This window comes from Bos grunniens, chromosome 2 (assembly GCF_055505025.1).
Source record: "Bos grunniens cultivar Pamir isolate PY7600 chromosome 2, Bosgru_T2T1.0, whole genome shotgun sequence".
Classification (NCBI taxonomy): domain Eukaryota; kingdom Metazoa; phylum Chordata; class Mammalia; order Artiodactyla; family Bovidae; genus Bos; species Bos grunniens.
The window spans coordinates 3,373,966-3,395,369 of NC_141166.1; the positions used below are offsets into that span (position 1 = coordinate 3,373,966).

At 49.4% G+C, this 21,404-nt stretch overlaps 2 long non-coding RNA genes across 3 annotated transcripts in view; one reads left to right on the forward strand and one right to left on the reverse strand.

The window, feature by feature from the left end:
* The window catches only part of LOC147377261 (uncharacterized), a 46,511-nt gene extending 29,503 nt beyond the window's left edge, over positions 1 to 17,008 (reverse strand). Inside the window, exon 1 of one of the 2 annotated variants that reach the window (XR_015150154.1) lies at positions 16,332 to 17,008. This is a non-coding gene — a long non-coding RNA (uncharacterized LOC147377261). The remainder of the gene's footprint in view (positions 1 to 16,331) is intronic. The other variant, XR_015150150.1, reaches the window with a different exon arrangement.
* LOC147377263 (uncharacterized) lies at positions 14,667 to 15,665 on the forward strand. The gene is made up of 2 exons (XR_015150161.1): positions 14,667 to 14,894; positions 15,119 to 15,665. It is a non-coding gene; the product is annotated as an uncharacterized LOC147377263 (long non-coding RNA).
* Positions 17,009 to 21,404: the final 4,396 nt, after the last annotated feature.

Genomic DNA, 21,404 nt, shown 5'->3' on the forward strand with positions numbered 1-21,404 from the left:
GTTGAATGAGTCATTGTGAATTCCTTTGGGAAGTCTTTCCTGCATTCCTAGACCAAGAAACATTCCTTCACTTTGCCCTTCAACAGCTTCCTGCTTGGCCCGCTCAGCTTTTCCCATTATGACTCAGCATCTCTTGATCTGGGTTCTAGACTGGCTGTCAGGGGAACCTGTGAACATCCTAAACTCTGGATCAAATTTCATATGCATGTGCTTATTACATCTTCTGGGAGAAGGTTCTTTGCTTCCATCATACTCTTTAAAGGGTCTATGCCACAAACGCACAGGAAAGTCTTCACAACACGGGTGTCTCACTCGCATTACCGTTTGACCAGGTCCTCCAGATTGTTGGCTGCTTGAGGGCAAGTCAACCACTGTTTTCCCAAACGCCAGAGAAGGGCCTGATGTGTAATAGATGAATTTCAGTGAAACCTTGAGTGAATGAATAAAGGAATAAATGCATGTTTTCAGAGTCTGGGTGGTTGTGGTTAGTTGCTAAGTCGTGTCCTAGTCTCTGCAACGCCAGGGACTGCAGCCAAACTCCTTGTCCTCCACTATCTCCCAGCTGCTGCTGCTGCTGCTAAGTCATTTCAGTCGTGTCCGACTCTGCGCGACCCCATAGAGGGCAGCCTACCAGGCTCCCACGTCCCTGGGATTCTCCAGGCAAGAACACTGGAGTGGGTTGCCATTTTCTTCTCCAACTATCTCCCAGAGTTCACTCAAATTCAGGTATGTGAGTTGGTGATATTATCTAACCATCTCATCCTCTGACACTCCCTTCTTTTGCCTTCAGTCTCTCCCAGCATCAGGATCTTTTCCAAAAAGTCAGCTCTTTGCATCAGGTGGTCAAAGTATTGGAGTTTCAGCTTCAGCATCAGTCCTTCCAATGAATAGTCAGGATTGATTTCCTTTAGGATTGACTGGATCTCCTTGCTGTCCAAGGGACTCTCAAGAGTCTTCTCCAGCATCACAATTTGAAAGCATCACTCTTCAGTGCTCAGCCTTCTTTACAGTCCAACTCTCACGTTTGTACATGACTACTGGAAAATCATTAGCTTTGGCTATACGGATCTTTGTCTTCAAAATGATGTCTCTGCTTTTTAATATGCTGTCTAGGTTTGTCACAGCTTTCCTTCCAAGGAGCAAGCATCTTTTAATTTTATGACCGTGGTTACTATCCACAGTGATTTTGGAGCCCAAGAAAAGAAAATCTGTCACTGCTTCCACATTTTCTGCTTCTATTTGCCATGAAGTGATGGGACTTGGTGCCAGGATCTTGATTTTTTTAAGACTGAGTTTTAAGCCAACTTTCTCACGCTTCTCTTTCATCTTCATCAAGAGGCTCTTTAGTTCCTCTTCACTTCCTGCCATTACAGCAGTATCATCTGCAAATCTAAGGTTGTTGATAGGTACCGGGTCCGTATCCACTCCCAGTCCCTTTGGGAGGCTGGACCTTGGTTCTGGGACAGAGAAGAGACAGAACGCTGGCCCCAGAGCTGGGCAGGTGAGCCTCTTAGGACAGCATCCTGGCCTGGCCTCTCCTCTTGCTCACCTGGGCCCAACCACGCTGATCCGTTACAGGTTTTTCCATCCTTGACCCGGAGCTGGCTGCACCCTCCTCTCTCCTCCTCACCCCGCAAGATGAACCAGCTTTGGTACCAAGGGTGTTGCAGCCAAGGCCAAGGCAATCGCCAAGCTCAGGCAGCCCCATGGAAACCCCACAACAAGGCACCAAAACAGAGACCAAACCCAGCCCAGAAAACTCCAGGGGTGAGGAGGGGCGCCTCTCCACCAACGACTTAGGAATCCAGGCATTCCGGTGGGGCCACCTGGGCCAGGGCTGTGGGATGCCCGCCTCCCTCCATATAAAGAAACCCCACGCTCCAACGCCCGTGCCGTCCTCTCGGGGGCCAGGGTCCTTCCCCAGGGCCGCCCGCACACCCCCCAGGTACGCATTTCCCTGAGAAGTTCATGAATGAAGTCCAGGCAGGCTGGGTCCTCAGGTCATCAGGAGGAATATTTAATGCTGTTGGCTCCATTGACTGAGGTCAACCGTGTGCCAGGCCTTGGGTGACATGACCTACATTTTGAAAAATTTAATCCTCACTATGTCTGTATCAGCCCCATTTGACAGAAGAGGAAACTGAGGCAGAAAAGGCCAAGTGGTTGGCCCAAGGCCCCTTGGCCAATGAGTGGCTAAGGCGAGATTCAAACAGGTCATGTGAGTCCTGTGACCTTCAGCTAAACCCTAGAGCTGCCGTCTCTAAAGCTGGTCACTTGGGGCTACATCTGATTACACTCAGGCCTCCCAGCAGCCCTGGCTAGGGGAATCACCATCATTTCCCTTATTTTATTCTATTTTTTTAATTAATTTTTATTTTATTTTGGAGTATAATTGATTTTGGCTTCCCTGGTGGCTCAGTGGTAGAGAACCTGCCAAATGCAGGAGACACAGGTTCAATCCGTGGGTCAGGAAGATCCTCTGGAGAGGAAATGGCAACCCCCTCCAGTATCCTTGCCTGGGAAATCCAGTGGACAGAGGAGCCTGGCGGACGACAGTGAGTGGGGTCGCAAAAGAGCTGGACATGACTGAGCGACTCAACAGCAGCCCTGGCTGATTTACCACGTGCTCGTCTCAGGTGTACCGCCAAGCGATTCAGTTTCACGTGTACAGACATCCCTTCTTTTCAGAGTCTTTTCCCACGTAGGTTGTTGTAGAGTGTTGAGTACGGGAGGTCCGTGTTGATGGCGGATTTTATATACAGGAGTGCATCTATTAATGCCAAACTCCTAAGTTATCCCTTCCCCCAACATTTCCCTTTTGGCCACCGTACGTTGGGCTCCGAACTCCGTGAGACTGTTTCTGCTTTGTAAGTCAGTCCATTCGTATCATTTTCTTTAGAGTCTGCGTGTACAAGTGGCATCGTATGGTGTTTGTCTTTGTCAGGCTTGCTTCACTCGGTGCGATAACCTCTGGGCCCATTCACGCTGCTGCAAATGCGTTATTATTCCATTTTCGCACTCTCATCCAGGTTTATCCAACACAGTCCTTTGACTCTCCACAACAGTGCAAACACAACATTAGCCAAAATGCCACAAAGTTACAACACTGTCAAACAGAAAATGTGTAGTCCTGACTATGATGAAAGTCAAAAAAGCAATGTACATGTTGTCAAGGGAACCAGCAAGACCGCCATGAGTATCAGCCAAACAGGGGGTTCTGGGAGGAGCCTGCAGAGCTGGCCTTCACCCTGCTCATCAACGTCAGAGAGAGGGAGATGTGGGGGTGTGTGTGTAACCCCTCATAATAACATGTAAAAAGGGATGCATTTTTAGCAACTAACAGTGAGTATTTGACCCTAGAGGTCAAAAGAGGACTCGAGCAGGAATGGCAGCTGCACAGAAGTACACCCTTTCCTGCCGGACCCTGCGGGCCAACAAGCAAGGGCATGAGCAGTGGAATGGAAAAACATGCTCTCGGGCTCATCCCTGCTGGCTTTGCCACTGACTTACCTCTCAGGAAATGGAAACGTGTGAGCTTTCCAGACAGAAAATTTAAGGGCACCTTTGTAAGTAAATCCCGCAGCGGCCGTGCCCGCCCGGCCCCCGTTTGTCCGGCCTCCACCCACGTGCGTGTGTCTGTGCTCCCCCCGGGAGAGGCTGGTGCGCAGGACCGTCTCCCCAGAGGCTGGAGAGCCTGGAGAACTAACCCTGTTGTCTGCACAGCAATGTGCTTCGTTGCTCAGTCGTGTCTGACTCTTTGCGACGCCGTGGACTGTAGCCCTCCAGGCTCCTCTGTCCGTGGGATTCTCCTGGCAAGAACACTGGAGCGGGTAGCCATGCCCTCCTCCAGGGGATCTTCCCCACCCAGGGATCGAACCCGAGTTTGCTGCACTGGCAGGTGGATCCTGTACCAGCTGAGCCACCAGGGAAGCACAACAATCAGCACTTGGCCCGCACGTGCTCAGGGATTTCTCTCCACAGCCACTGTGAGGGCGGCATCACACTCCCGTTTTATAGGTTAAAGAGCTCGAAGCCCAGAGAGGGCACGTGAGGCGTCACCCAGGAACAAGGAGCAGAGCAGGGGTCACTTGAGACCCCTCGCCCTTCTCTCCAGCCTGTGCCCGTGTGTCAGGATCTGGCCTTAGAGCAGCCATGGGTCAGGGATGAGATGAAGGCTTATCGAGGGTGTGTCCCCAGTCCACAGGCTGATGGTCAGGGAGCAGCATGTGGACCCTCGTTTAGAGGGAAGTGAAACGGAAACAGACGTTCCCCCGGATGTGCTCAGAGGTCTCGGCCAGATAACCAGGCCCGGAGGACTTCTGAGAGCCGCACGGCGGCCCCAGACGGGCTCTGACGGGAAACTGGGCAGAGAACCAGGGGCCCCGCCCAGGGATGGCCAGACAGGCTCAAGCCCAGGCTCAGGCGGCCCCAGGAACTAGCAGTGGGCCCCTGCCTGCCCTCCCGCTCACCCCTTCTGCTGGGACATAGGCACGTTGCCGGGGAAGCCGCATGCCAGGTAATGGGCTGGGAGGGCAGACCTCTCTCTGGTCTGGGCCTGGTGCGGGGGTGCCCGGCGCAGGGGTGCCCGGCCCGGCCCTGCCAGGCCCTCACCAGACAGCCAAGCACAAGGCCCCTCTCAGGCAGGCAGACAATCAGCCCTTTCAGTCCCAGGGCAGCCTGGCCAGCGTTCCCCGCACCTCTGTTTCTCCCTAGCTCCTGTGAGTGAATCACTAGGAGTTAATGACTCTGGGAACAGTGAGCGAGGAGCTGGTTCAAGTTCTTGAGTGGACAGAAAGCTGGGTCTGCTGATGAAGATCCATGCTGTGGATCCCCCAGGGTCACAGAGCCACAAACAGAGAGTCACAGAATCGACACCATGGAAGGGTAGGGCCGGAGCATCACAGATAGTTCGAGATTTACAAGTTGTTCTGATCACAGAACCATCAAAAGCCAATGTCCCAGAACCATCGATTATTGGAAGCCCAGAATGACCACCTTGGGGAACCAGAGACTTCCAGGACCTTCAACCCATTAGTTGTCAGAACCCAGCTTTTTTTATAAAAACATAATTTTATTTATTTACTTAGGGCTGTGCTGGGTCTTCATGGTTGCACAGGCTTTTTGTCTAGTTGCGGCAAGCAGTGGGGTTGGGAGAGAGGGCTCCTCTCCAGCCACAGTGCAGGGCTCTCCTGTTGCCATGGCTTCTCTTGCCATGGAGCACGTTCTCTGGGCACGGGGGCCGCAGCGGCTGTGGGACGTGGGCTCGGAAGTTGCAGCCCCTGCGCTCTCGAGCACAGGCTCAGCACTACTGGCACACGGGCCGAGTTGATCCGTGGCATATGAGATCTTCCCAGCCCAGGGATCGAACCCGTGTCTCTTGCATTGTCAGGCGGACTCTACCACTGAGCCACCAGGGAAGACCCAGAACCCAGGTCTTCAGAGCAGGAAAAGGCTGTGCTGTCTGAAGCTTCATTTTGCAGGTGGGGAAATTAAGTTCACTGATCATGGTCACAGATCTAGGGCTGGGACCCAGACCTCACCACTTCCCATCCTAGCTCCTTGCCCAGGGAAGTGGCAGCCTGAGCTCCTGGACACTTGGCCCCTGGGAATTGGTCTGGCCTCATTCTGGGAGATCATCTGACACTGTCAGGGCACCTATGGTCGAGCCCTTCTGTTGTGTCAAGATCTGAGGCTTTGTGAGCTCTAGGGTCAGGATGATGTGTTTGGCAAGTCTGGGCAGGCTTGGACTCTCTTAACCAATCCCTCAGTCCCCTGCCTAATACGGGAGAATTGTGCACCCTCATGATTTTGCCTGGGATGATGCCCAGTGGTGATCATGCAGGGGAGAGAGCCGGTCCTCCTAGGTTTTCAGACTGGGTTGCCACTGCCTCATCGGAGTCACTTCAGTTCATTGTCAAGCCATACAGGGTAATCCTGTCTCACTTCCCCATTACATGCTAGGCTCAGAGAAGTTGCTAAAATAATAAAGACTCTGTGCCCACCTTTGAGGCCCTCATAGTCCACGGAGATAGTCACATGTATTTTTGATTATATGTCAAGGCAGAATGTGATAGCAATAATCACAAAAGAGGCAGAAACTTAGAAAAGCTTTTTGAGAGAGGGGTAACATCTAACAGGAGCCTTTTAGAGAGCTTTTCCTTATGTCAGTTCCTGACTTCTGCATCAGACTATGATGCAGGAACAAGAATTAGGCTTACCTTGCCACCCTAAACAGCTAGAGAACCGACCAAAATATACGAAACAACTGCTTTCAAGCAATGAAAAGCAAGTGTGGCAGAATGTGATCCATGAGAGAAGAGAGATAAATATAATGGGGGTTGGGGGAGAGGGCTGATTGTCCTGGTTTTCCGCCTGGAGTCATACTCCAGACCATGGTCCAAGGAGAGGGAATCCCAAGAAGAACATACCAATCTTGCTGAGCTGAGCATTTGGAGTTTGGTGTCCAGAGACACAGCTAGAAGTTGTATGGCAAAGTTCCAGAAAGGAGGGAGCTGGGGAGCAAACGAGCTCCAGAAATCTGCATAGGACCTTCTAGAGTTGTTGTTGAGTACTAGAGTAAAAGTCCCTGAGACACAGCAAAGACAAATTGAACAATTCCCAGAGCTCACACAGGTCAGAAAACATTTGAGTTGCGACCAGCCAGAGTGATGAAAACTCAGTAAAAACCTCAAATATTCAGTGGAAAGTTCACAGAAGTCACATGTTAGCCATGGGCTAAGCCATCCCTAGAGTGAAGGCTAGTCCAGACCAGCCACAGCAAAGTTTGAAAACAGGCTTCAAAGGGATAAAGATAGTGTGCAAGTAACCTAGCCGCGTGTTACAACAAAGCCCAACATTATTTAAAAGACAACAAAACTGAGACACTCAACTATGTAACAGCCATCATGTCCAGCGTCCAGTCAGAAACTGCTGGATATGCCCCAAAGCAGGAGATTGTGGCCCATAGACAGCAGAAAAATCAATCCATAAAAATGGGCCCAGAGATGATGGAGCTAGATACAAAGGTGTTAAAGAGTTATTATAGTTACAAATATTTTAAATATATATATATAATCATAATAAGAAGAGGAATGGAAGATATAAAAAAGAATCAAGTAGAACCTTCTAAAATGAAAAAGAGACTATGTAAAATGAGAATTTTATTAAATGAGATCAACATTGAAGAAGAAAAGATAATTGACCAAATGTTCAATACAGTAATATAATCTACCTAAACTGAAGCCCAGGGAGAAAAGTAGATGGGAAGAAAATTAACAGAGCTTAGTGATCTGTGATATGACATCCAATGGTCTAACATAAGTGTAATTGAAGTCCAAGAAGGAAAGGAGAGGAGAGAGAAAGACAGAGAAAGAGACAAAAAGATAGGCAAAAAGAATACATTTGAAGAAATGATGGCTGGGAATTTTCTAAATTTGAGAAAAATTATAAACACAGAGATTCAAGAATGTCAAAAAAACTCCAGTCAGGATTGACATAAAAACCCCACACCAAGATACATCATAGTCAAATTGCTGAAAACAAGTGATAACAAGACAGTTTTAAAAGCAAACAAAGAAAAAAGGACGGGTCATATACAGAGAAACAATGATAAGAATTCAAAGCATCCTCATCAGAAACTATGTGAGCAGGAGACAGTGGAACCTCTCCAAAGCACTGAAAGAAAAAGAAAAAAACTGTCAACCTAAGATTTTATGGCCAGCAACAATACCCTTTAAACAATGAAAAGGAAATAACTTCTTCACAAAAGAAAAACAGAAGCGGAGAGAATCTGTCACCCGCAGACCTGCGCTACAAGAAAATAGTAAAGGAATCTCTTGAAGTGACAGGCGATTACTCTGGATGGAAACCTGAACGAAACTGAGGAGTAAAGGACAGAGAGATGATGTACGCGTGACTTCTCATCTGTTGACTTCTTTGAAAGATAGACAACGATAACAGAGGACAGTGGTGTTTGCAATATGTGTAAGAGCAAGAGGCGTGGCAACAGCACCCACGGGACAGAACGGGAGTGGAAACACTGTTAAGGACGCGTCTCACTCTCTCTGCTTCAGTGGGTTTGCATTGTGTCAACTCAGCCAAGCTGGAACTGTATTCCCAGAGTTTCTCTCCCTGTTCAGTTCCAAGTCGGCACGGGTCACGAGAGACACTACAACATCTGGTAGGTACAGTGACGCAGCAACCACTTGCTTTTGTTTTTGTCACTCTAAAAATTGGTGCGGGGACGCCAGGTGCAGAGCGCACATGCTGTAACTTAACTGCGGGGCCACCTTGTCATCACGAGGCAGCAGCCGAGCCCACAGCCCTCCAGGTCCTGCTGGATCATCCTGCAGTTTCTCCGATCCCTGGCCCAGGCGTGCTGCAGCTTCAAGATGAGAAGCCCCAGTCTCCCCTCTAGGTCATTCACAGCATCGAAGATGGCCTCTTGCAGGCAGTGAGAGAGGACGTGCGGGCGCTGCTTCGTTCCTGCTCCCCCTGCTCTTCCCCGACTTCAAATCCGTCTCCCGCTCCCAATTTCTTTCCCTTCACAGCCAGTAATATACCAGCACCAGGCACAAAGAAACCAGCCTTTTAGAAACTGTTTAGCCAGCTCCCTATCATTACATAAGATCAAATTTCTATAATAAATCCCTTGCTAAGTATCACTCCCAGTGGTTTTGTTTCTCTGTTTGAACGCTGACTAATAAATATGCAAAGTGTTCAAGTGTTATGTGATTAGTTAAAGATGCATATGATTAACCCCAAAGCAGCCACTGAAAAAGAAAACAGGGATTTCCCTGGTGGCCTAGTGGTTAGGATTCCAGGCTTTCACTGACGTGGCCCTGGTTCTATCCCTAGTTGGGGAGCTGAGATCCCACAAGCTGCGCAGTGTAACCAAAAAACAAAAAAGGAAAAGAAAGAATGAAAATAAAATGGATGATAAAAGATATATAACCAGGCAAGGGGAAGAAAATTAAGGAAGAAAAAAGAGATGGGAAAAATAGAAAGCTCATAGCAGAACAGTAGGTTTAAACTCAATTATATTGATACCTACATTAAATGTAAATTATCTAAACTCAGACAACATAGGCCTTCAGAACAAGGAATTTTACCAGAGATTAATGAATGAGAAATGGACCAACTAATCAAGAGAATATCTTACTCCTAAATATACATGTGCCTAATAACAGAGCTTCAAAAATACATGAAGCAAAAACCGAAAGGAGAAATAGACAAATCCACAGCGAGAGCTGGACATTTCAATACTCTTATAATTAAGAAGAAGTAGAAGAAGTAGACAGAAGGTCAGCAAGGATACAGAAGACTTGAACAGCACTGTCAAACAGCTTGACCTAATTTCCATTTGTACAACACTCCACCCGATAATGAAGTACGCTTTGTTTTTAAGAGCAAAACCGAGGTACACCAAATACTGGACCACACGATAAATATCAGCACATTTAAGAGATGAAATCACTGCACTGATGCTGGAGGGGGAGATAAAGATAAAGGGATGCACAGGGTTTTTCTTGGTTTTGTTTTTTTACTAAAAGAGAAGAGAAACTTTCCATATAACGCAAATGAGTCATCTTTTCACCGCTTACAAGTGATAGCTGTGGATTACTGCAGTGTATTTTAAAACTTAACTCCTTTCAAATCAGGCCATGTGTCAGAAGGGACTTCCAGGCCAGTAGAGCATGTTGTTGGAGGTCTGGACAACTTTTCAAAGGGAGGTTGCTGGTGATAATGACTTGAGTCAAGAAACAGGCCTGCAGATAGCTGGTGCCCTGAGCTCCTGTGATAAACCCCACTCCTACACTTCCTCTTGGGTGTCCACAGCTTATCTGTATGTCCATAATCAAGCCAAGAGAATAACACTGGCCCCTAGAGCTCCTATCTTTATCCCTCCTTCTCAAAGCTTCTATCTCTCTTGAAATATTCGTCTTAGTCAATGGCACCACTCAGAAATCTGCAGGTAGTCGAAACTCCTGCTTTCTTTTTCAGTCCCCAGAGTTAATTAATCACAGTCCTCGTGAGTCTTTTTCTCCCACTAATCACTTGAACTGTATTTTCTCCCCCCCCCCATCATCCCCAAGGCCAAGTCCAAGCCGTCTCACGTCTCACCTTATTCTCTCACTGCCTCCAACTCGCCCCAGACCTTCTCCTTGTTCTGCTCTGCCCTGCTTGCCAGTGGAATCCTAACTTTCATGAGCTTCGTATTCTAAAAGTCACACAAGAGGGGCCTTCCCTGGCGATCCAGTGGTTGAGAATCCAGTCTCCAGTGCAGGGGATGTGGGTTAGATCATGGTCAGAGAACTAAGAGCCCACTCGCTGTGGGGCAACTAAACGTGAAGACCGCAGAGAAGACCCAGTGCGGCCAATTTCTTTTTCAAGTCACACAATAATGCGTATTTCTCAACAGAAAATGTCTAATACAGGGAAGCAAAACCCAAAATACGTTACTTCATAAAAAGAAGTAAAGGCAAATTGTAATTTCCCACCATTATCAAACCATTGCAAATGTTTTGGACGAGCTACCTTCCAACTCTTGTCTAAACATTCATTTATATTCCTTACACAATAGGATTGCAGTAGATGTGCCATTAGGGTAACCTGGTTTGCTCAGGACAGTCCCCGTTTTAGCACTGAAGATCCTGCACCCCGGGAAAGCACTCTCCTGGGCAAAGTGCAATTGCAACTCTGCAATATATTATTTTAGGGCTTCCCTGGTGGCTCAGACGGTAAAGGGTCTGCCTGCAGAGCGAGAGACCTGGGTTTGATCCTTGGGTTGGGAAAATCCCCTGGAGAAGGAAATGGCTTCCCACTCCAGTATCCTTGCCTGGAAAACCCCATGGATAGAGGAACCTGGCAGGCTACAGTCCATGGGGTCCCAAAGAGTCGGACACAACTGAGTGACTTCACTTTCTTTTCTTTAACATATTATTTTAATATAGTAACAGCTTGCAATGTTAGTAATATACAACTTTATCTTCATTTTAATGACTGTAGGGATTCCAGCATGTGTCAATGTCAAAAGGACCTTTTTAAGGTACAAACCCACGTCTCTTCCATGTGCCAGCTTTTGAGGTGCCCCACAGTACAGAGTAGTGAGTTTGAAAGTGGGAGACGGGAGATGCATTTCAGGAGACACACAAGAAGAGCCACTGGGCACAAAAGAGAGAAAGTCCAGTATTTCTGTTTATATGTATTATTTTTATTTCTATTGGGGAAACTGAATTACCACATACAAATGAATGGAACAGGACCACTGTCTTACACAAACATTAACTCAAAGTGGATTATAGATTCCAACACAGAATGAACAGTTCAAGTTCTGGTTTTAACTTCACGTTTTTTGTTACATGATTCTCGTGCTGCCTTAGACGTTTTTTAAGTTAGCTACCTTAAAAAGTGATCTTTGGACTTCTAGGTGGTCCAGTGGTTAAGAATCCACCTGCCAGTACAGGAGACGTGGGTTCCATCCCTGGTCTGGGAAGATCGCACACGCTACAGGCAGCTGAGCCCGTGGGGCACAACTACCGAGCCCACACTCCAGAGCCCGTGCTCCACAACAGAGAAGCCACCGCCGCCAGAAGCCCACGCGACCCGATGAAGAGCAGCCCCTGTGAACCGCGGCGAGAGAAAGCGCACACGCAGCGGCGGAGACCAGTACAGCCTTGGTGATGATTTGGCACCGAAAGCAAAGGCCACAAAAGCAAAAAAAACAAGTGGGGCTACGTCAAACTAAAGAGCTTTTGCTTAGCAAATGAAACCGTCCGCAAGATTAGAAGGCAACCTACCAAACGGGAGAAAAGGTTTGCAAGTCATATACCTGATAAGAGGCTGATATCCAAAATGTATAAAGAACTCACACAATTCAATAGCCAAAAAAAAAAAAAAAAAAATCCAATTAAATGCTTGTATTTTTGTGTCTTATACATGATACATTTGTGTGTATGCGTATATAATTTATTCATGAATAAATCTCCATATAATGGGCCTTTTTTGTGTGTGTATTTTACAGCATGATCTTAAAAGTTGGGGACACTGGCCTAGCTGATAAAATACTAACTTGTAGCAGTTCTGGAATATCCAGCGTAGTTACAGCTTTACTGTTCCTCCGGCTTCATAGACCACCTACCCACACCCCAGCGAGTCACAGCAAACCACGTCTGTTCCCTAAATGTCCATATTCTCCCCTCCGAGTCTTTGCACAAGCTGTTTCCTCTGCCAGAATTTCCCACCACCCCACCCTCTTCACTTCCTGGCTAACGTGAACCTGTATCTCAAGACTCAGATCAAGTGACATCTCTGCCAGGAAGCCTTCCTGGGTACACACCCCCGTGTGAGCCCAACCCACCCAGACTGGGTGTCCCTCCTCTCTGTTCCCATAGCACCCTGTGCTTACCCACACAACACCACAACACTAACCGTATGAATTCACAATTGCCGGTTTATGCCTTTATGACTTTCTCAAGGTAGGGGACTGCCCTCGGATCTGGATTCCTAGTGGGCCCAGCCTGGTGCCCGCCACAGAGCCATCTCCTGGTAAAAGGCGGCAGAATGAACATTAACAGCATGGTATACACTGTGCTTTGCCACTGCCAGGCACTGGCTTAAGACCTTTAACGTGAATTCCACCCCCAAGAGCCAGGTATTTCTGTTGTGTCCATTTTATAGACGGGGAAACAGAGGCACCAAAAAGTTGAGTAACCTGCTGAGTTCACATAATAATTGGCAGAGCTTGAATTTGAACCCAGGTGGATCGGTTTCAGAACCCGTGCTATCAATCACTGTGTGAATCACTCAGTGAATGAGTGAACAAAGGGAGGAATGAAGGAAGAAATGAATGAACGGCTAAATACAGGAGGGAGTAAATGAATGTCCAGTGACCTGGCATCACAAGACCATGTCCAGCCTGCTGTGCAGACATCAATCAACTGCTCTATCAGTAAGATGCTTAGTCATTTTCCACTTTGCACTATTTTCAAAATTTTAGTCAGTGCTTAAGAAGGAACCCAAATCTTGGTTCCTAAAGAAAAGGATAGTGTAGGATAATTAAACAGATCATTTAGGAGTCCCACTATGGGATCAAAGACAGAGCGGGGATTTTAAGGGAGCTTGGGAGACTGTTGTAGGCCAATGACTACTCAGGAAAAGAATCCAGTAACCTAGCAACAGTTTACACTACTTTGAAGGAAGACCAGGTGCATGTAAGCGCCAGGCACACTCAGGCCACGAGCCCTGATTGTTAAAGCACAAGCCGGTAGCTGTGGGGTCTGAATCTTGCTACATGAAGTCAGGGAGTTAAGGGTCCTTGAAAAGCAGCATTTCTGCGTATAGTTAATACAGGAATACAAGAGAAAGGTGAAAAAACTAGGGGAAAGGGGAAATTACCCTGAAACCCGAGGTGAATTACCATATTTTATTATATGTTACCGCCCTTTTGCTAATATACATATGATTTCAATCACACCATGACAGTCCTGCTTAGACCATATAGGCTCAAAGGAGAACGAATGACGAAAGCCTTGGTGTCTGCCAAGAGTGAGGAAGAGGGTGGCCTTCTCCCCTCCCCACTTTTTCTTCGATTGTTCTCGGGGCTGCACTCCCTTGGTGGCCCGCTTGAATCTCTCACAAGCATCCTATGGCAATAAACTCACTCTCCACCTCTTTGCCTCACACTGAGCTCTTTCTGTGATGAGACGAAAGAACCTGAGCTTCAGTAAGTCCTGGCACCAGGTGAGGGGTTTTAATTAAAAAACAGTGCTTTCGAATCCCCCCAAGTCAGGGACTGTGGGGTCAAGACCCACCCTGAGGTGTGTCTGGGTTCAGGTCCCACCGAGGAGGGCAGTTTCACTTCCTCCTCAGCCTTTTACTGGCTCCAACAAAGCCGTCCCATCCCCAGCACTTCCTCCCTCACAGCGTGTAGGACTGTAGTGTTAGAGCTGGGGCTGCGCTGAGAACCCTTTATTCTGTAGATGGGACAACTGAAGCTCAGAGTGGCAAAGCAACTTGTAAAAGGTCGCACAGCAAGTTAATCGCAGAGTCGAAGTGGACCTGGCCCCGTGGTTTCCAGTCTGTCCCTCTTTACTAAACCACCTCTGTTCATCTGCTTTCGGCTTGTCAGTCAAACGGCATTTTGAGCAAAAGCACTGCAGAGAGGTTTAACGATTTCTTAAGTGCAGACACGACCCCAGATCTGCTTCTGTGTTCATTTGAAAAGGTCATGGGAATAAGGGAGGTGAGAAATTCAGGGCAGAAGTCCTGCGATTTCCTCCAGGCAGAGAAGTAACTGACACCATCACTGACAGCTCACCGCGTGCTAGGGGCGATGTGCTTCCTTGCGTTATCCCACTTAATCCCCTCAACAGAGATAATCACCCCCAGTTTACAAGCAAATTGAGGCTCAGAGAGGTAAACAGAGTGACTGACTCCAATTTTTCTGGAACCGTCCCTGTTTTACAACTGAAAATCCCATGTCACAGGAACCCCTCTGTCCCCGGCAAACTAGAACGTTTGGTCACCTGTGGGGTCAGTAGCCCACCCAAAGAATTGGATCCCAGAGATTCCAACCCAGACCTGACGCCAGGTCTCAGGCTATCACGCTGTGCTAAGCCTCTGGGTAAATAGATAAACCCAAGAGGAAGAAATGAGCACAAAGGCAAGCAAGTCGGGATGGAGCACGAAGTGGGCTGGAGGTGGGTGGGTACGGAGGAGGGGCAGCTCTGAAGGCAGGTCAGCCCTGGGTCGCTGTAGCTGAGTTAGGCCGTCTGGGAGGTCAGAGGCTGCTGGCTGACCTGCCAGGCCAGGACAAACAGAGGATGTTCTATTACTCCCTCTGTATTCCAGGAGGAGTCTGTTGACCACGATAACAGCCCTGTTATCTCGGCCAGGTCTCTGGGTTCTTGCCAGACAGTGACGACAGGGTTAAGATCTGAGGCTGTGACAAAACCCATCTCCCTGGCACCCTGGCAGGCTCCCCGTCCTCGCCTGAGAGCCTGCTTGTTGGGGCGGGAGGGGGGCAAGTAGAGCGCAAAAGGGCAGGGGCTCCCCACCCAAGGGGGCCCCCGGGAGACCAGGACCTCTCTGCTCAGATACTGGATCTCTGTGTTGCCAGGAAAAAGGCGTTGTGGTTGCGGACCAGCGGCTGGAAGCCAGACACGCCGGGTGCTGCCTCTTGCTACCCTCTCGGTCCGTATCACCTCCACCCGACAGAACAGGATGCAGAGGCTCAGAAGCTGCGACATCCAGTCACCCAGCACGGCAGTGACGCCGCGTGCCAGCAAACCCCGGCCCTCCCTGCCTCCCAGCCTTGGTGCCTTTCTCGGCACAAGGCTGTAAAGTGATGACACGAAGGTGGACTATGTCCCGGGAGCGGGTCTGTGCGATCCCATCCCCACACCACACCTCCGCCCCCTCCTCTACCTGGCTGACTCCTCGCCGTCCTTGGACACCCAGCTTGAGGGCCCTCGCCTGCAGGCAGTCTGCCTGATCTCCAGCCTGTTTCAGAACCCCCGGGGGGCCTGTGCTTGGGCAACCAGGGTTCTTACGCTTCAGGTTGTAGCAGATCCTTGTCAGTCTCCTCCTGCACTAGGGCGCCCAGGGGCCAAGAACTGATGGCCACCCCCCCCCCAGAAAAAATAAACAGATTTAATAAATTGCAAGATCATCTGTAACTGCTCCCAAAACAGTGGCATCCTGCAGGCAAGAGCCCACTAAAAATGTCTTCTAGCAGGCGCCTCTGCTTCACCCACTCCCCACAGCCCCACGACCCCTTGACCTTCATCTGTCACCTCGTGACTCAGTATGGTCCCTGGATCAGCAGCGTCAGTACCAAGGGCTTGTTGGAAAGGCAGAAGCTCAGACAACCCAGACCCCCGGCACAAAGCAGGGCTTCATTAACATCAGCTCTTGTTACAGGATTGGAGCCTTGCTCTAAAGCCTACTATGTAGCACCCATCATGCCCATTCCTAGTTGGGGAGCTGGGCTTCATGGAGGGGAAATGACTTTCTCCAGGTTTAACAGCCAGGACATGATAGACGCGGGTTTCAAACCTAGGGTTCGTGGCTCTCTCAAGCTGATGGAAGTTAGTGCTGATATTCCACATGGTGGAAAGACAGAGGAAATCTCCGTCTATCAAGCATGCACTCCTTGCAAAGCCCTTTGCCTGGCTCATCTCTTGTGATCTTCCCGACCCCTTTATGAAGTAGGGGGGTAGGCAGTCTCATTTTACAGACGAGAATACAAGACTCAGGCGGGCAGGGGGGATCTTGCTTGAGGACCACAGCCAGGAAAGGGCAGTACACGGGTGGAACCCAGTTCTGTTTACCTGAAGCCAGCACGCAGCCTGTTCCTGACCCAGAGGAGCGGAGCCGCGGACAGGGCCGTGGAGAGGGGGGGCTGCTGGTTCCCTGCTCCAGCTCCTTCCCGTCCTCCTTCCACTGTGGAGAGCCTGTGGCCTTGGGTCAAAATTCACACTTCCTTCCCCTTTCTGACTCTCTGCCTTCAGCTAAATTGTTAACCACTTCCAACAGAGCGAAAACACCTGCCTATCGGGGCAATCGGTCAGTCCCGGTGTATGACGTCACCACCAGCCATTTCCATCAGCTGCCGGCAGTGCCGGGAATCCCTGGGATCGCCCTCGTGCATGCCTGGGGCTCACCTTGCAGGCCCTTCTGTGTGCTCCTGGATGTGCGTCTCCGCAGCAGACAGCTCACAGGGGGATGAACACAGGGGTGCGACCTGAGACACCCCTTCCCGCGGCAGCCCCGTCCCTCTCACTGCTGAGATTTGGGCAGATTTCTCAGCTTCAGCTTCTCCATCACTAAAATGAGCAGGTGATCTCCCAAATATACAAACAGTTCATGCAGCTCATTATCCAACAAACAGCCCAATCAAAAAAATGGACCCAAGACCTAAATAGACATTTCCCCAAAGAAGACAGACAGATGCCCAAGGGGCACGTGAAAAGATGTCCAACACCACTAGCTGTTAGAAGAAAGCAAACCGAAACTACGATGAGGTGTTGCCTCACGAGCGCAGGATGGCCATCGCCAACATAGTCTACAAACAGTAAGTGCTGGAAAGGGTGCGAGAAAAAGGGAACTAACTCCCTTGCTCTGTTGGTGGGAATGTGAATTGATTCAGCCACTGTGGAGAAGTATGGAGGTTCCTAAAGAAGCTGAAAGTAGGACTGCCGTACAACCCAGCAGTCCCACTCCTGGGCACACACCCTGAGAAAAGCATAACTCAAAAGACACACGCACCCCAGTGTTCACTGCAGCACCTTTTACAGCAGCTGGGACATGGAAGCGACCTGGATGTCCATTGACAGATGAATGGATAAAGAAGATGTGGTATGTGTATCTGTATATATATATATATGAAATGTTGCTGCTGCTGCTGCTAAGTTGCTTCAGTCGTGTCCGACTCTGCGCGACCCCATAGACGGCAGCCCACCAGGCTCCTCTGTCCATGGGATTTTTCAGACAAGAATACTAGAGGAGGTAGCCATTCCCTTCTCCAGGGGATCTTCCCGATCCAGGAATCGAACATGTATCTTCTGTGACTCCGGCCCTGACAGTGGGTTCTTTTTTATATTTATCCATTTATTCATTTATTTGGCTGAGTCAGGTCTTAGTTACATCCTGCAGGATCTTTTGTTGCGGCTCCAGGACTCACCAGTTGCACGGGCTTATTACAAGTGGATTCTTTACCGCTGAGCCCTCAGGGAACCCCCCCCCCCCCCCCCCCCCGCCACACACACACACCAAGAATCAAAACAGGGCTCAGGACCGTCTGCGGGGTTAGCCGGTGAGTGTAGCAGTGCAGGGCCTGGAGCTGCAGGGAGGGCGCGAGGGCAGAAGCGTCGTTTAGAAGAAGACGTGGGACGTGGCCTCCCGCGGTGGCACTGTGTGCGTGCCCTGTGGAGGGGTGCCCGGGGGTGCCCGGGGCGGGGCAGGCAGCGCTGACTGCAGGCACCAAGGTGTGAGCAGAGTGCTAAGGGCAGCCTTTCCTCACCTTCTGCAGAAACAGCACCTGCGGACCCAGTGGACCCCGCGGGGGCCGGGAGCCTTGGAAACCAGCTCTTGGCGTGACTTCCCCAATTCCTTCAGATGGCCCTGGCCACTGGGGCCTCGGTGACTTCAAGAACGAGATACATGGGCTGCTGCTGAATGCAACCAGGATTTGTGAGCCCTGGGGGCCCAGGAGGCACCCTTGGACTCCCAGACCCAACCAGGTAAAGTCTGGCAAGGGCCAGGTGTCCGAGGGGCAGTGGGCAGCCGGACCCACTGAAACTTGGGTGTGTGCTATTAACACAAGCCTGCTCGTCCACAAGGCTGGAGAGACAGGTTCCAGATAAAGAAGGACTTGTACTCCAGAGCGGGAGGGAAGGGCCCCTGGATGCCCAGCTGGCAGAGCCGGGGCTTCAAGTCGAGAGCCCTGCCAGCTGCCCCCTCCCAGACCTGGACCCGGGGTGAAAGGCACACCCAGGGGGTGCCCCCAAGAAGCCCTTATAAAGTGAAACCTTCTCCCTGAGTCAGCCGGGGCCTGGCCGGCCCAGCGCGTTCACTGGAAAGGTATTCTCTTTCCAGCTCTTTGCCCTTTCACTGCTGGGGAGGTGAGGTCATCGCTAGTAAACACTCTGCCTTGCGGTGAATTTCCTCTGAACGCTCTGCTTCTGTTTAACACGCCAAACCTCAAGGGAAGCTGGCAGTTCAGAGTTGGACAAAGGGCACGGGGCTGAGTCGGAGGCCTGGCTCTGAGTCCCAGCTCAGCCCCTTTCTAGCTGTGAGAATTTGGCCAATGCAAGTCCCGTCTCTGGGCCTCCATGCCTCTGTTGATAAAATGAAGTCACTGCTCCTGGAAGGAGTCTAAAGAAGTACTCAGCGCCACACGCTCATCCAGTCAACACATGTCTACTGAGTGCTTACGTGTGCAAACTCTGTGGTAAGGACCATGGAGATCAAGGTGAGGTAACACACGTGGGGCTTCCCTGGTGGCTCAGTGGCAAAGAACCCGCCTGCCAAGGCGGGAGAAGGGGGCTTAGCCCCTGGGTCGGGAAGATCCCCTGAAGGAGGAAACGGCAACCCACTGCAGAGTTCTTGCCTGGGAAGCCCTATGGACAAAGGAGCCTGGCGGGCTACAGTCCATGGGGTTGTGAAAGAGTTGGACACAACTTAGCAACTTACAAAGAGCTGTGAAAAGAAGAGAAGCGAAAAGCAAAGGAGAAAAGGAAAGATGAATGCAGAGTTCCAAAGAATGCCAAGGAGAGATAAGAAAGCCTTCCTCAGTGATCAATGCAAAGAAATAGACAAAAACAACAGAATGGGAAAGACTAGAGATCTCTTCAAGAAAATTAGAGATACCAAGGGAACATTTCATGCAAAGATGTGCTCTATAAAAGACAGAAATGGTATGGACCTAACAGAAGCAGAAGATATTAAGAAGAGGTGGCAAGAATACACAGAAGAACTATACAAAAAAGGTCTTCAGGACCAAGATAATCACAATGGTGTGATCACTCACCTAGAGCCAGACATCCTGGAATGTGAAGTCAAGTGGGCCTTGGGAAGCATCACTACGAACAAAGCTAGTGGAGGTGATGGAATTCCAGTTGAGCTATTTCAAATCCTGGAAGATGATGCTGTGAAAGTGCTGCACTCAATGTGCCAGCAAATTTGGAAAACTCAGCAGTGGCCACAGGACTGGAAAAGGTCAGTTTTCATTCCAATCCCAAAGAAAGGCAATGCCAAAGATGCTCAAACTACTGCACAATTGCATTCATTTCACACGCTAATAAAGTAATGCTCAAAATTCTCCAAGCCAGGCTTCAGCAATACGTGAACCGTGAACTTCCAGATGTTCAAGCTGGTTTTAGAAAAGGCAGAGGAACCAGAGATCAAGTTGCCAACATCCACTGGATCATCGAAAAAGCAAGAGAGCTCCAGGAAAACATCTATTTCTGCTTTATTGACTATGCCAAAGCCTTTGACTGTGTGGATCACAATAAACTATGGAAAATTCTTCAAGAGATGGGAATACCAGACCACCTGACCTGCCTCTTGAGAAACCTATATGCAGATCAGGAAGCAACAGTTAGAAGTGGACATGGAACAACAGACTGGTTCCAAATAGGAAAAGGAGTATGTCAAGGCTGTATATTGTCACCCTGCTTATTTAACTTCTATGCAGAGTACATCATGAGAAACGCTGGGCTGGAGGAAGCACAAGCTGGAATCAAGATTGCCGGGAGAAATATCAGTAACCTCAGATATGCAGATAACACCACCCTATGCCGGGAGAAATATCAATAACCTCAGATATGCAGATAACACCACCCTTATGGCAGAAAGTGAAAAGGAACTAAAGAGCCTCTTGATGAAAGTGAAAGAGGAGAGTGAAAAAGTTGGCGTAAAGCTCAAAGTTCAGAAAACAAAGATCATGGCATCCGGTCCCATCACTTCATGGGAAATAGATGGGGAAACAGTGTCAGACTTTATTTTTTGAGGCTCCAAAATCACTGCAGATGATGACTGCAGCCATGAAATTAAAAGACGCTTACTCCTTGGAAGGAAAGTTATGAGCAACCTAGATAGCATATTGAAAAGCAGAGACATTACTTTGCCAACAAAGGTCCGTCTAGTCCAGGCTATGGTTTTTCCTGTGGTCATGTATGAATGTGAGAGTTGGACTGTGAAGAAGGCTGAGCACCGAAGGATTGATGCTTTTGAACTGTGGTGTTGGAGAAGACTCTTGAGAGTCCCTTGGACTGCAAGGAGATCCAACCAGTCCATTCTGAAGGAGATCAGCCCTGGGATTTCTTTGGAAGGAATGATGCTAAAGCTGAAACTCCAGTACTTTGGCCACCTCATGCGAAGAGTTGACTCATTGGAAAAGACTCTGATGCTGGAAGGGATTGGGGGCAGGAGGAGAAGGGGATGACAGAGGATGAGATGGCTGGATGGCATCACCGACTCGATGGAGGTGAGTCTGAGTGAACTCCGGGAGTTGGTGATGGACAGGGAGGCCTGGCGTGCTGCGATTCATGGGGTCGCAAAGAGTCGGACACGACTGAGCGACTGAACTGAACTGAACCAGCAACTAGACAGCAACAACAGCACACACGTGCGCACATGCGTGTGTTCACATGCGTGTGTTCACATACGTGTGCACACATACATGTGTTCTGTCTCACACACACACACATACACGGTTCCCACTGTCTGCCCTGGGAAGATTCACATTCTGGTGAAGACAGATGGGAATCACACAATCCTATAAATGCATGTTACAATGCGGCCGTGATGGGAGCTGAGCCCTGCGGTGACCCAGTCTGCAGTGTGCAGGGCAGGACAGAGGAGGCCTCCGGAGAAGCGATGATGGATATGGAAAACATGCC